Source organism: Macaca fascicularis, chromosome 6 (assembly GCF_037993035.2).
Source record: "Macaca fascicularis isolate 582-1 chromosome 6, T2T-MFA8v1.1".
Classification (NCBI taxonomy): Eukaryota; Metazoa; Chordata; class Mammalia; order Primates; family Cercopithecidae; genus Macaca; species Macaca fascicularis.
Window position 1 is genome coordinate 26,089,569 of NC_088380.1, and position 15,269 is coordinate 26,104,837.

A 15,269-nucleotide genomic window follows, 5' to 3' on the forward strand; every position below is an offset into this window, starting at 1 on the left:
TTCAATTCATCTATTACAGTTCATATATTTACAAACCATGGGGATATTTACAATGATCCATGTAAATTTCCTCTATGTAATTCATTGTGTGTGCGTATGTGTGTGTGTGTGTGTGTGTGAGACGGAATCTCGCTCTGTTGCCCAGGCTGGAGTGCAGTGGTGCAATCTTGGCTCATCACAACCTGTGCCTCCCAGGTTCAAGAGATTCCCCTGCCTCAGCCTCCCAAGTAGCTGGGACTACAGGTATGCACCACCATGCTTGGCTAATTTTTGTATTTTTTAGTAGAGACGGGATTTCACCATGTTGGCCGGGCTGGTCTTGAACTCCTGACCTCAAGTGATCTGCCCACCTTGGGGTCCCAAAGTGCTGGGATTACAGGCATGAGGCACCGTGCCCAGCCTCCTCTATATAATTCTTATAATTTTTAAATTTCTGGTATTGATGCCAATCTATGAAAACAGTGAGTTAAGCATCAACTATATTACTCTACAATTTTTGCAATGCTTTACTTTTTAAAAGCAAACACTGTTCTCTAGTGGCGGCTAACATTTTTGAAAATATGACTTTGTCCTTCAAATAAATGTTAAACGGTTGTCTTGTCTGCCAATCATGTTTATCTGCAGTGTAAGCTAAAGGTGATACGACTTATTGCAAAACACGAGGGTCATCATGAAAATTAATTTCAATATTCCTGGATGTGTGTGAGCCATCAATTGTGAAAAAAAGCCTTGAGCATGAACAATGAAATCGTAAATTTTCTTGCAGTCTGTTCTTTGTATAAAAGAAGAATAAAGATAAATGTAATTATGGATTGTATATTATGTCATTAATAATGAAGTGCACTCAACCCATGAAAAGGAGGAAAAAATCATGTTTGATCTGTTGATAGGAACACATACTGTAGTTCTATTGAAAACGATATTAAAACTTTAAAGAAACAGATATAGAGGACATAAAAGCTCTAATTTATATGCAATAATAAATGAAATATAGCTGACATGTAATAAAGGATAGAAACAAAAGTATTACAGATTTAAAAAGTAGAAGGGTGAATAATATTGATCTTTTCCAAATTCCTACTCCAACATTACATGATTTGAGGTTTACTTATTGTCACAATATGTGTTGGATACAATAAAGTTTAAATTGGCTTGCTATTGCACACTCAAAAAACCTATACCATCACCACCATGGTCTTATAATTTCAGCAATGCCTTCACTCAAGACCTGGATAACCCATTGATAAATAATTACTAAAACATTTAGACATACATGGTAATCTTCAGAATGCTGGGGAGAGTCCAGAATATTCAAAAGAGGTAGGATACCCTGAAAAAAAATTACATTGTATGTGAGATATCTGTAATAAATATATATAACAAAGATTAAAATAATTATACTTAATAGCATCAAATGGTTTGAATAATAATGAAAGCATGGTATATGTAAGTTCACTGGTGGATGAGAGTGCTGCAAGCTGGCATGGTTAGGGAAAACATAATAACTGAATTGGTATTTTTACATAAGAAAGACGAAATAATAACTGAGGAACTAATGAAACAAAATTGTATAAAATGAGATGTCATGAGCAGAGGAGATATTTGTAGCTACAAAGTCAGTTATGAACTTTGTTTTTATTGACTAGCATATGGGTGCATCAAAATGGCATGTTGACTTTAATTCAATGAGAAAGTGTGTATATAATTTTTGTCTTAAAATATACAACAGTAATAATAGAAAATTGGTTTTCAGTGGCAATTTAAATAAAAAATATGGTAGTAAACATGACCCAACAAAAAGCTTAGGGATCAGATTTTTTTAAAAGAAATTACCTGTAAAAAATCCTGATAATATTATAATGTAATCACATTTTATTGCCTTTAAAAACACAAAATATAGATGATTAGAAATTCTGCAGTTAGTTTGCACACAATTTTAGTATCTTTCTCTTCACCTCCAGATAAGGATATACTATATTAGCTATTTCAATCTTTGCAATATAAATAAGATTAATTAGTCTCAATGTAAGATAATATAAACTGTAAAGGTAAAGAGAAGCATTGCAAATTTTTCTTTACAACATACGCTAACCTTTAGAATGACAGTTTTCTTAGAAGCTGAAAGAAATGAGTGCCCAGATATTTGTGAATACGTCATTCTTTTCAAAATTCCTTTAATCTAATTCAGTAAATCTAAAAATTTTGTGTTCATAAAAACTTTTATATTTCATGGGCAATTTAAGGAATTATCTTTTCTTTAGATTATACAGGACTTTTGCTTTAAATCACCCTCTATAATTATGCCATCTTTCGGAGAAGCGAGAAAATAATCACCTTTATTGTCATTTTAATGTTCTGTGGTTCAGATGTAAAAATGTGGTTGAGAAAGAATTCAAACACTGATTTCAGAAATTATTCTGAGGAGCAAAATGTGATTTCACAGATGAAATAATATTTTTACATAAAGCCTCAATTTTCTGATGCCTCAATCTTGAAAGCACTTCAATTGGCATGAGGAGCTGGTCGGCCTACTTCTAGCAGTGATTGTTTGAAATTAACTCTGTTTTGCTTATATGATTTCCCTGTGTTCACCAGCATTTGGTCCTTGTAAAAAGCCCTCTCTGATAATGCATGTATTTATCAACAAAGTTAATATTCACTAGCAATTTTCTTCTATTTTATTTTAGAATATTTTACTTTCACTTTTGCTAACTAAGGAGAACACCAATGTTTACTCTAAATCCACTGTCTCCATTGGTATTCATTGAAAACACTAACCATCAACATTCCTTTGATCTATTGATTCTCGAAAAGGAGGTCATCTCCATTGTTGTCTTTGGAAAAATATTCACATTAATCTGGAAAATATATCACAGAATTACAGTGCTTAATGACTGAAAACTATAAAAACTGTGTTTTTTAAGGATAAAATAAGTTAAAATTTCATTTGTTGCATTGAGTTCAGAGGTTAGACCACCCATGCCTTGAGAATGTTCCTGATAAACACTGGGACATAAATTGGTAAGGTAATAATAGGGCAATTGATTGTAAAATATTGCTCTGAGAAAACATAATTTTATATATGAAAATCTTTGATAAAAATGAATTCTTTTTAATTAGGTGGAAAACTAGCCTAGTTTTGCACCCCAATACCTAAAGATTTTATCAATACAATATAATGTTCTAAATGATAGCTTAGTCTATATATTTTCTGCATTTTTTTGTGGTATATGGTACCAGCTGATAAAAGCAATGTATTTTGTGACAATATTTTTTAGACTTACATATATATGTGTATATATGCACACATACTAACATATGATATGATTTTGCAAATATAATTACCTTAATAATTGATTATAGTTTTCGGTGCAACTATTTGTACTTTAGCAAATTACTTTTTTTTGAGATAGGGTGTTGCTCTGTTGTCCAGGCTAAAGAAGTGTAGTGGCCCAATCATGGCTCACTGCAGCCTTGACCTCCTAGGCTCAAATGATCCTCCTACCTCAGGCTCTCAAGTAGCACAGAGCACAGGTGCATGTCCACCATCCAAGCTTTCTAAAAAAATTTGTTTTTGATAGACATGGGGTCTCACTGTGTTGTCCAGGCTGGTCTTGAACTCTGGACTCAGGTGATCTAACAGCCTTGGTTTCGCAAGGTGCTGGGGTTAGAGGCATGCACCACCACATCCAGCCTAAAAAATTACTCTTAAATAACAATCCTTGCATCAGGAAAAGAAAATAATTGTATTATCTAGTCCTTTGTATCATAGAGCAATTCTACAGTATTGCTTGTCCTGTAATTTTTCCATTAAATTAATAAAATCATCAATATAGCTCATGGTGTTAGACGATATTTTCTGATTGACATCTAAACTTTCTTTACTGACAGTTACTTTTTAAAATCATATTCTAAAGAAACAGACAGAAAGGTATAAATACCAAGCTCTCATATTTCCCTTTACAAGAAAAATAAATTAGTATATCAATTTGACTCAATATGTTTTGTATGCAAATAAGATATTTTAGTGCATGATTCTTGCTGTTAACATATTTTAAAAATATAAGTGCAACAGTTACAGAACAAACTAAATTATTGCCAATGATATCACACATTAAGAAAAATATTATTCAAAATTTTTGTTTAGAAACATGTATAATTATTCCTTTTAACACTGCAGATCACATATGAAATGCAGTCTTGCTCAAAAAGAAAAAAAATTGCTAGAATAAATTTTGTTTATACATTAGATCTAACAATAATTACAGAACATCAGTGCTGTTATCTTCACTGTTTTTATTATTTTTAAATCATAGTGATAATTATGGTAAAAATATTCTTCTGTAAAATAGATGATTAAATACAGACACACATTTGAATAACTCTGATAAATCTATTATATACAAGTGGTGGGGCTAATGTAAATATTTGTTGTTGAATATATAAAATCGTGAACTATTGTTCAAGTTTTTTATTTTTATTTTTTTTTTGCCATTACATAAAATACATATAGGTTTATCTTTCACAGTCTTTAATATGGAAAAGATATATGTGGCAAACAAAAAGTACAAGCAATATGCCATGAATTATACCAAATTAAATATATAATAGTCTTTCTCATTTCCTTTAGGTGGTAGGGAAGTTGGAAATAAAATACTCAATTCTGCATTGCAAAATTATAAGAGAGTTAGGTTTCCCAAAAAAAATGACAAAGTGAATGAACATATTAAATTAACACTTAATATTATATACATAATGTTAAACATTGATATTATATAGTCATATTCCATGTTTAGATATAGATATTACATTAACATATCTATTCACACTATATTTTATTCACAGTATGACTATGTGTATTTGACTTGAAAATGGGAGGCCATTCAGTGCTCCTTTTCAAAAAAAGTCAAGTACAAAGTGATAAATTTGCTTTCATATCTGAATTGCTAACTTGATGATTTTATACTACAATTTATATACATAAATTGAATTTAGGTGCACATTTCATAGAGAAGTGAGGGTTTGGGTCATTGTTTCCTGCAATTAATACAAAAGTTGAAAGTCTTACACTAAGAGAAAATGAGATCACAAATATATTTTGCTTCTGTAACAAATATGATCATAAATGCATCACAGCATCATTGTGTATATATTAAATATTATTTTATGGTTATAATAAATATTATACACTTTTAGTTGAATAGAGATGATTATTAATATAACTAAACTAGTATTCCCTTTTAAATCTGCTATTATAAAAGCTTTGGAAAAAAGGTAAGGAAGTTTAAAGTGATGATACCAAGATAATTGTGACTGCTTGGAGAGATTTTATTGGTGGCATTGCTCTTTTGCATTTATGGTTGTCTGGGCTCTGATATTGGTTTTCTAGCCACAGAGACAGACTAGTCATCCCGCCAAGAGTAGATTTATCTCTCAAATATTACATCCCTTCTATTGTACTAATTTACAAAATCTGAAGGATAAATCCAGATTCACAATTTGTTAATGTATAGTGAAAAACTAAATTATTCTATGGAAAGAATACATGTTATCTTTTGGAAAATGTTTGAATGGAAATTGCCATGTTTTCATTAGTAATTCATTTATGCCAATCATATACATGTGGGCACTTTGCTAAGCTCTCACACATGATATGTTATTTAATTCTCACAACAACACTGTAATTGAGGACTTTTACTATTGTCATTTTAGAGACAAAGAAATTTATTCATAAGGTCAGGTGACTTACTGTACTCATCCATTTTCACAGTGATGCAAAGAACTACCTGAGAAAGGGTAATTTATGGAGATAGGAGATTTAATTGATTCACAGTTCTACAGGCTGCACAGGAAGCATGGCTAGAAGGCCTCAGGAAACTTTTGATCATGGCAGAGGCTGAAGGGGAAGCAAGAACGTCTTACTATGGCAGAGTTGGAGAGAGAGAGATAGAAGGGAAAGGTAGCACACACCGTGAAACCATCAGATCCAATGATAACTCACTATCACGAGAATAGAAAGGGTAAATTTTTCCCACATGATTCAATTACCTCCCTCCAGGCCCCTCCACAAATTCAAGATGAGATTTGGGCAGGGACACAAATCCAAGCAATATCATTCCTCCCCTGGTCCTCCCGAATCTCATGTACTTCTTACATTGCAAAATATAATTATCCCTTCTCAATAGTGCCCCAGTCATAACTCATTTCAGCATTAACTCAAAAATTAATAGTCCAAACTCTCAACTGAGAAAAGGTAAGTCCCATCCATGTATGAGCCTGAAAAGTCAGAAACAAGTTAGTTACTTTTAAGATCCAATTTGATTACAGGCATTTGGTAAATGCTCCCATTCCAAATGGAAGAAATTAGCAAAAACAAAGGGGCCACAGGCTCCATGCAAGTCCAAAATACAGCAGGACAGTCATTAAATCTTAAAGATCCAAAACAATCTTCTTTGTCTCCATGTCTCATATCCAGGCACATTGATGCAAGAGGTGGGATCCCAAGGTCTTAGGCAGCTCTGCCCCCATGGTTCATCAGGGTACAATCCTGCTACTGCTTTCATGGGCTGGTGTTGAGTGCTTCTGACTTATCTAGGCATGTGATGCAAGCTGTCAGTGGATCTGGCATTCTGGGTTCTGGAGAACAGTGACCCTCTTCTCACAGCTTCACTAGGCAGTGCCCCAGTTGGGACTCTGTATGAGGCCTCAAACCTCACATTTTCCCTCTACACTGCCCTACTAGTGGTTCTCCATGAGGGCTCTGCCCATACAGTAGACTTCTGCCTGGACATCCAGGTATTTCCACACATCCTCTGAAACATAGGTCAAGGTTCCCAAACGTCACCTCTTGCCTTCTGTGTACCTACATGCCCAACACCATGGGGAAGCCACCAAATTTTGGGGCTTACACCCTATGAAGCAATGGCCTGAGCTGTATGTTGTCCCCTTTTAGCCATGGCTGGAGCTCAAATGACTGAGACACAGGGTGCCTTGTCCTGAGGCTACAAAAAGCAAACAGACCCTGGGTCTGGCTCAAGAAACCATTTTTCTCTCCTAGGCCTCCAGGCTTGTGATAGGAGGAGCTGCTGTAAAGTTCTCTGACATGGCCCAGAGACATTTTCCCTATTATCTTGGCTATTAACATTCAGCTCTTTAATTGTGCAAATTTCTGCAGCAGGCTTTAATTTTTCCCCCGAAATTGGGATTTTTTTTTCTACCACAATGCCTTGCTTCAAATTTTCCAAACTATTATGCTCTGCTTCCTTTTTAAATGTAAGTTCCAATTTCAGACCACTTCTTTCTTCAAGCATATGACTGTATGCATTTAGAAAAAGCCAGGGTACATCGTGAATGCTTTGCTACTTAGAAATTTCTTCTGCCAGATACCTGAAATCATCTCTCTCAAATTCAAAGTTCTAATGGTCTCTAGGTCAGGGACAAAATGTCACTAGTCTCTTTGCTAAAGCATAGCAAGAGTCACCTTTACTCCTGTTCCCAGTAAGTTCCTCATCTCCATCTGAGACCATCTCAGCCTGAACTTTATTGTCCGTATCACTATCAGCATTTTGGTTAAAACAACTCAACAAATTTTTAAGAAGTTCCAAACTTTCCCACATCTTCTTGTCTTCTTCTGAGTCCTCCAAAGTGTTCCACCCTCTGCCTGTTACCCAGTTCTGAAGTCGACACTTTAAAGTAATTTTATAGCAGTGTCCCCATCTCCTGGTACCAATTTTCTGTCTAAATTTTTTTTTCACACTGTTATAAATAGCCACATGAGACTGGGTAATTTATGGGGAAAAAAAAACAACTTTAATTGACTCACAGTTCTGCAGGCTGTGCAGAAATCATGGCTAGGAGGCCTCAGGATACTTACAACCATGGAGGAAGGTAAAAGGGAGTCAAGTACATCTTACAATGGTGGAGTAGGAGAGAGAGAGAGAGAAGGGTAAAATGTCACACATTTTAAAATTATCAGATCTCATGAGAACTCATTCACTATCCTCAGAACAGCAAGGGGGAAACCCTCCTCATTATCCAATCACTTCCCACAAGTTCCCTTCTCTAATTTGACATGAGATTAGGGTAAGGACACAAATCCAAACCATATTACTTACCCGAGTTTAAATTGTTAGTAGATGGCATAGCTGTAGCAAAAATCCATATTCTACTAAGTAATGTCTGTGATACTATCCTGGCAAATGTCTTATATGATCAATTGATGCACATTTTTAAAGTATGTTATGATTATAATTCATTTATCATAAAGCATTATTATTCTAGGAGCTGCTACTTACATTTAAGGTAATTTTACCTCTTTTATAATTCTCTGTGGATTGGCTTTATTGCAGTGAAAAATATGTAACCAATTTCATGGGGACAACTAATTGTATTCACTTCAAATCTTTCAAATATAAAACAAAGCTTCGCAATTTCAGACTTGCTGACCCATTAAATAAACCTTTTATAAAGGTTGATTTTTTTTCTTTGAAAAAAACTGAACATTACCTTTCCGAATATTAAAATGTGGAGAAAATATTAATGGATTGAAAATAGTTTAGTTTCTTCCAGGCTACCAATTTTCTTCAATTGCAATATTTTAACACCTTTTTATTTTCTATTTTATTACCCAATCTTGACACCTTCAAAATGATCACCCATGTTGCAAAATGTCTAGAAATGAAAATCATAGAATGTCACATCCCATCTTAAAATTTTTCAATTATTTTTTAGGAAAAAAATACATTATTCTTAAAATGATCTAAAACATCTTGCTTCATCTAGCTCCTCACTACATCTCACCACATGCAATAATCCCCTCAATTCTTATGTTTTTTTCTATTCAGGTACTCAAACATAGATTTTCTCCTGAGTCAACAATATAGCTATATTCCTTTTTTTTTTTTTTTTTTTTTTTTTTTGACACAGAGTTTCGCTCTTGTTGCCCAGGCTGGAGTGCTATGGTGCGATCTTGGCTCACTCCAATCTCTGCCTCCTGGGTTCAAGCGACTCTCCAGCCTCAGCCTCCTGAGTAGCTGAAATTGCAGGTGCCCACCACCACACTTGGCTAATTTTTGTATTTTTGGTAGAGACCAGGTTTCGCCATATTGGCCAGGCTGGTCTCAAACTCCTGACCTCTGGTCATCCATCCATCTCAGCCTCCCAAAGTTATATTCTCTTGTCTGCAATATTATAAACTAAAATATAGTCTAAATAAGTTAAAATTCTTCTTCATATCTGATATTAAACATGATTTCCTCTGCAAATTATTTAGAGATACGTAGCATTGACTTAACTCTTTTTGCTTTTTATACTGCTATATAATTATACACTTTGTAATCAATATTTGCTAAGTTTTTATATATGTATAACTGCTTTTGCTTTGGATTTTTGTTTTTACCTTTAGGCTAAGTATTTTATTTAAAAAGGTACATTGCCTAGTACATTATTCTCAACAGCCAGCATGTTGCCTGGCATAATGCATTTTGCTCAACCAAATAGTTCTTCTATTCAAAAGAATAGTGGGCTCAGGATCACTGAGTAGCTGGAGTTGTCACCCTAGATGACATGGCCATGTTATTTTAAAATATTAAAAGCTGTCTTTGTATATGTATAAGTGAGGTTGCTCTATTTTACATTCTATCAAACTCTATATTCATAGTAAATGACTGAAATGTTTCCTAAATTGATTGAGTTTTAGTACCTTTTAAATCTCTTTACAGAAATATTCTATACAGCATCTGGGAAATGTAGAACTCAAAGAAATAGAAACAACAACAAAAACAAAATGAAAAACAAATTTTACTAGGTTCTCCAGAACTTTTTAAAAAGGGCTTTCATAGGGCCTCGTGTGGTGACTCACATTGGTAATCCCAACACTTTGGGAGGCAGAGGCATGTGGATCACATGAGGTCAGGAATTCAAGACCAGCCTGGCCAACATAGTGAAACCCTGTCTCTACTAAAAATATAAAAGTTAGCCAGGTGTGGTGGCATATACCTGTGATCCCAGCTACTCGGGAGGCTGAGGCAGAAGACTCACTTGAACCGAGGAGGTAGGGGCCTCAGTGATCTGAGATCCCACCACTGCACTCCAGTCTGGATGACAGACCAAGACTCTGTCTCAAACAAAAGGAGGGTTTTCATAGAATTTCATCAGTATGTTTACTGATATTAATTAGAGTAACTCAATACAATAAAATATAAAATATGATTAACAGACCTTGATATTACTCCTCTCTGAGCCAGTTTATATGCATAAAAACACAATGATATCATAAATATCCAACATTTGGCTATATAAGAAATGTGCAGATGGGATAGGGAGTTAAAAATCAGAAATAAGCATAGGTAGACACAGATAGTGAGGACTAAGCTCTGATTTTTTATCTTGCCCAAACTGCTACCTAAGGGGCCTATGGAATCATGCCCTACAAACCATAAATTATCATCAGATGGGGTGTATTTGACCCTATCATGACTTACTTTTCAATCTAACTCTAGCATGACATTATGAGACAAGAAAAAATATTTAACCTAAAAATACATTTTTTTGCCATACCTTGAAATTGCCTTGCAAAGTATCTTGTGGGAAATATCCACATTCTACAGAGAATCTTCTCCCCCTCTTTGTTTTCCTTCCTTTCTTTGCAGATCCAGAAGATAACCAACTAAGAGCCAGGCACACATTTAGGTCTAGAAACATTTTACAACCGACCTTCTCTCTGAAGTCTGTTATCTGAGAGGTTCCTCTGCACAACAACACTTTGTCTCCACAATCCTTTACCTTAACCTAAACATTCCTTTCCATCCATCCCAGGTCTTCAGATAAACTCAACCAATTGTCAACCAGAAAATCTTTAAATTCATCTATTGCCTGGAAGCCCCCACTTTGAGTTGTCCCGCGTTTCTCAATCAAACCAATGATTTTTTTAAAATGTATTTTATTGATGTCTCATGCTCCTTTAAAATATATAAAATCAAGCTTTACCCCCTCCTTGGGAAAATGTTGTCAGGACATCCTAAGAGCTGTGTCACAGGCCATGGTGATATTTGGCTCTGGAATAAATTCCTTCAAATATTTTACAGAGCTTGACTCTTTTCATGGAGAATAATCTGGCACCCAAACACATGGAGCCTCAGAGAAGAATCAGGACCCCAAAGTAGTTGCTTGAAATGGGAGCTAAGGTACTAGCAGGGGCCCATTGAAGCCCCGGGGAGTTCAAGCTTCTCCTCCAGTGGAACTGGTAAGTCCTCTTGAGCCCTGGACCTCCCTTTGGTTGACAGTCCTTGATTTATTCTGAGCTTTTTTTATTAACTGGGAGGGTGTTGTTTAAGGATCCTAACTCAAGTTCAGAGATGCATTTCTAAAGAGTCTTCTCAATTGCTTTTCTCTCAGAATTAACTAAGAATAAAGAGAAAACAAGGAGAATGACCCCCTTTAGAGCACTCCGTAGGTTTTATGGCACCTCCACTTGAAGTAATATGGTCTTTATGCACAGTTTACATTAAGGGAAAAGAGTCTTAAGGTCAACTTGCAAACTATAGAGTTTCTAAGTTCTCATTTTCTATTTTCTTTTCTTCATGCTTTAAATCTGCTGTTACTTTTCTACTGAGATAAAAACCACTGTTTGGATCAAACGATGTTTTTTGAAACCTGGCAAGGTGAATTTATCTCATGGCTAAAGTACTGAAGTAATAGCTATGGGAAGTTTCAGTGTGTATGTGTGTGTATATATTTAAAGACCTTTATAATAGACTTCTATAATTTTATATTCAATTGGCAATTGAATATATTTTAATTTCCCTCTAGCACACCAGACTTTCTCCCCATACCTTATGATGTAAATTCTGCTCTCTGATCTTCACCTGAGTGGTTTCCTTTAAAATGCAAATTTAGGACTATTTAGCTGACAACTGCCTACAGTGATGCAACATGTCATCAAGAATTTGAAAGTCCAAAATAGAAAATAAATGGGAAAAGGAAGTCTTTTATGAATCTATAAAATACTTCTATCAGCATGCTTAAATACATCTATATATTTATGTGTGTGTACACAATATTTTGACTACTAAAAAATATGAAGAGCTCTAATTAATTGGCTTTAAAAAAAAACAAGTCAAATGATTTTTCAAGTTCACGTGACTTAAGTTGAAATCTTTACTAAACAGGCTTTAAAATTATTAGTAAGATAATATCAGCAATGTCTTTTGAATGTTAGCATTTTGTTTACATCTATTGATCAAGTGGTTTCCTGTTTATTTCTGCAAAATACTATAAGATTTGCCATAAGTGTTATAAGATATAAAACCCAGCCCAAGAGAGAATAATCTTTGCTTGTATATGCTTACGAAATATTGTTGGCTTAAATGAAAACTGCTAAATGCTGAATTATTGGTATGAATACCTGAGAGGAGAAGTCTTCTTCCGATCAAAGGTCTTTTCTCGATTGAAGGGATCGTGGTCTCACGGGCTTCAAGGAATGAAGCCATGGACTGCAGTGGCAAGTGATACAGCGTGGAAAAATGTGCGGACCCAAAGAGTGTGTGGTAGAAAGATTTATTAAAGCAGAAGTGAAAGTAAAGTGAAAGTGAAAGTAAAATGAAAGCAAAAGTAAGGTGAAAGTGAAGGTAAGGTTTCCACCTGGAAGGGGGCTCAGAAGGGTTGCTGTTCCTGGCTTGGGTGTCTTATGCTTATATCCCCTTATGACTCCTCTCCTTTTCCTATTTCTGTCCTATAGAATTAGCTTATTTTCAATCCGCTTGTGGGTTGGCAGGCCTGATTGGTTAAAAACATCAGGCTGCAGCTAGAGATTAAACTCCCTATATGACTGGTTGAAGTTTCAATCCACAGCTTGCATCTGTGACTCATTTTGGCTTAGGGGAAAGTCTCTTTTGATTGGTTGAAGTTTCAATCCCTTAGCTTTCAACTATGACTTATTTTGTCTTGGGGGCAAGTCCCCTTAGGGAAGTCCCTATTGACCTAGGAAGTCCAGCCAACTTAGCCACTTAGTCCCTCACATCCTTAAAACTAACCATAAGTTTTATTACTTAAGTAAATACCTAAAATTCACAGCTACAAAAATGGTTGATAGAAAAATAACTCGAAATATTGGCTATCACTTTTTTTTTTTTTTTTGAGAGGGTGTCTCACTCTGTCCTCCAGGCTGGAGTGCAGTGGCATGATCTCGGCTCACTGCAAGCTCCACCTTCTAGGTTCATGCCATTCTCCTGCCTCAACCTCCCTAGTAGCTGAGACTGCAAGCGACCACCACCACACCCGGCTAAATTTTTGTATTTTTTTCTTAGTAGAGACAGGATATCATCATATTAGCCAGGATGGTCTTGATCTCCTGACCTCGTTTTTGTTTTTTTTTTTTTAAATAAATAATCTAGATAAAGTATTAAATCAATCAGGTAAATGTAATGGAATAAATCCTTGTAAACTAACCTGTCATAATTCAGGATCTAAGATTATTAATTGACATTAAGTATCTGGGCAACTTCCAATTTAAGAATTGTAGAAAAACATTTTTTAGTGTTCTTATTAATGGTAAAATATTGTTACAGGAGTTATTAAACAGTTATTTTAGGCAGATAGATAGGAAAAGTGGTTTGGGAAGTTTTTGTTTTATTTAAAGTAGCTCTAGAAACATTTCTTGTCTATCAGGAAAGCCCTGGCTCTTAGAGCCAGGCCAGCAAACTTTGATATGCAAATTCAGACCATTAGAAACTGGGTCCACCCAAATTAGAAGTGACAACGTGCGAGCAGCCCTCGCTCACTCTTGGTGCCTGCTCAGCCTCAGCATCCACTCTGACCATGCTTCAGGAGCTCTGCAGTCCACCGCTGCACTGTGGGAGCCCCTCTCTGGGCTGGCCAAGGCTGGAGCCTGCTCCTTCTGCTTGTGGGGAGGTGTGGAGGGAGAGGCCTGGGTGGGAACCTGGGCAGCGTGTGGTGCTGGTGGGCCAGCGTGAGTTCCAGGTGGGTGTGGGCTTGGCAGGCCCTGCACTTGGAGCAGCTGTCCAGCCCCCCTGGCCCCGGGCAGTGAGGGGCTTAGCACCCGGGCCAGCAGCTGCAGAGGGTGCACTGGGTCCCCAGCACAGTCGGCCCACCCGCGCCACACTTGATTTCTTGCTGGGCCTCAGCCACCTCCCTGCAGGGCAGGGCTTGGGACCTGCAGTCTGCCATGCACCAGCCTGCCAACTCCCCTCCGTGGGCTCCCGTAAGGCCCAAGTCTCCCCGATGAGTGCTGCCTCTGCTCTGCTGCACCCGACCCCATTCACTGCCCAAGGGCTGAGGATTGCTGGCGGGCAGCGTGGAACTGGCGGGCAGCTGTACCCACCGCCCGGTGGTCACGTGATCCACTAGGCAAAGCCAGCTGGGCTCCTGAGTCAGGTGGGGACTTGGAGAAGTTTTATGTCTAGCTGGAGGATTGTATATGCACTAATCAGCACTCTGTGTCTAGCTCAGGGTTTGTGGATGCACCAATCAGCACTCTGTATCTAGCTAATCTGGTGGGAACTTGGAGAAGTTTTATGTCTAGCTAGAGGATTGTAAATGCACCAATCAGCACTCTGTGTCTAGCTAAAGGATTGTAAATGCACCAATCAGCACCCTGTGTCTAGTTCAAGGTTTGTAAACACACCAATCAGTGCTGTGTCTAGCTAATCTAGTGGGGACTTTGAGAACTTTTCTGTCTAGCTGAAGAATTGTAAATGCACCAATCAGCACGCTGTGTCTACCTAAAGGGTTGTAAATGCACCAATCAACATTCTGTGTCTAGCTAATCTAGTGGGTACTTGGAGAACTTTTTTGTCTAGCTCAAGGATTGTAAACACACCAATCAGTACTTTGTGTCTAGCTAAAGGTTTGTAAATGCATCAATCGGCACCCTGTCAAAATGGACCAATCAGCTCTCTGTGAAATAGACCAATCTGTTTTCTGTAAAATAGACCAAAGAGCAGGATGTGGGTGGGGTCAGATAAGGGAATAAAAGCAGGCTGCCAAAACCAGCACCAAACCTGCCTGGGTCCTCTTCCATATTGTGGAAGCTTGGTTCTTAACAATAAATCTTGCTGCCACTCACTCTTTGTGTCTCGGCTGCGTTTATGAGCTGTAACACTTACTGCGAAGGCCTGCAGCTTTCCTCCTGAGGTCAGCAAGACCAGGAACCAACTGGAAAGAATGAACAACTCCAGACACGATGCTTTTAAGAGCTGTAACACTCACCACGAAGGTCTGTAGTTCTTGGCTTCTGAAGTCGGCCAGACCAT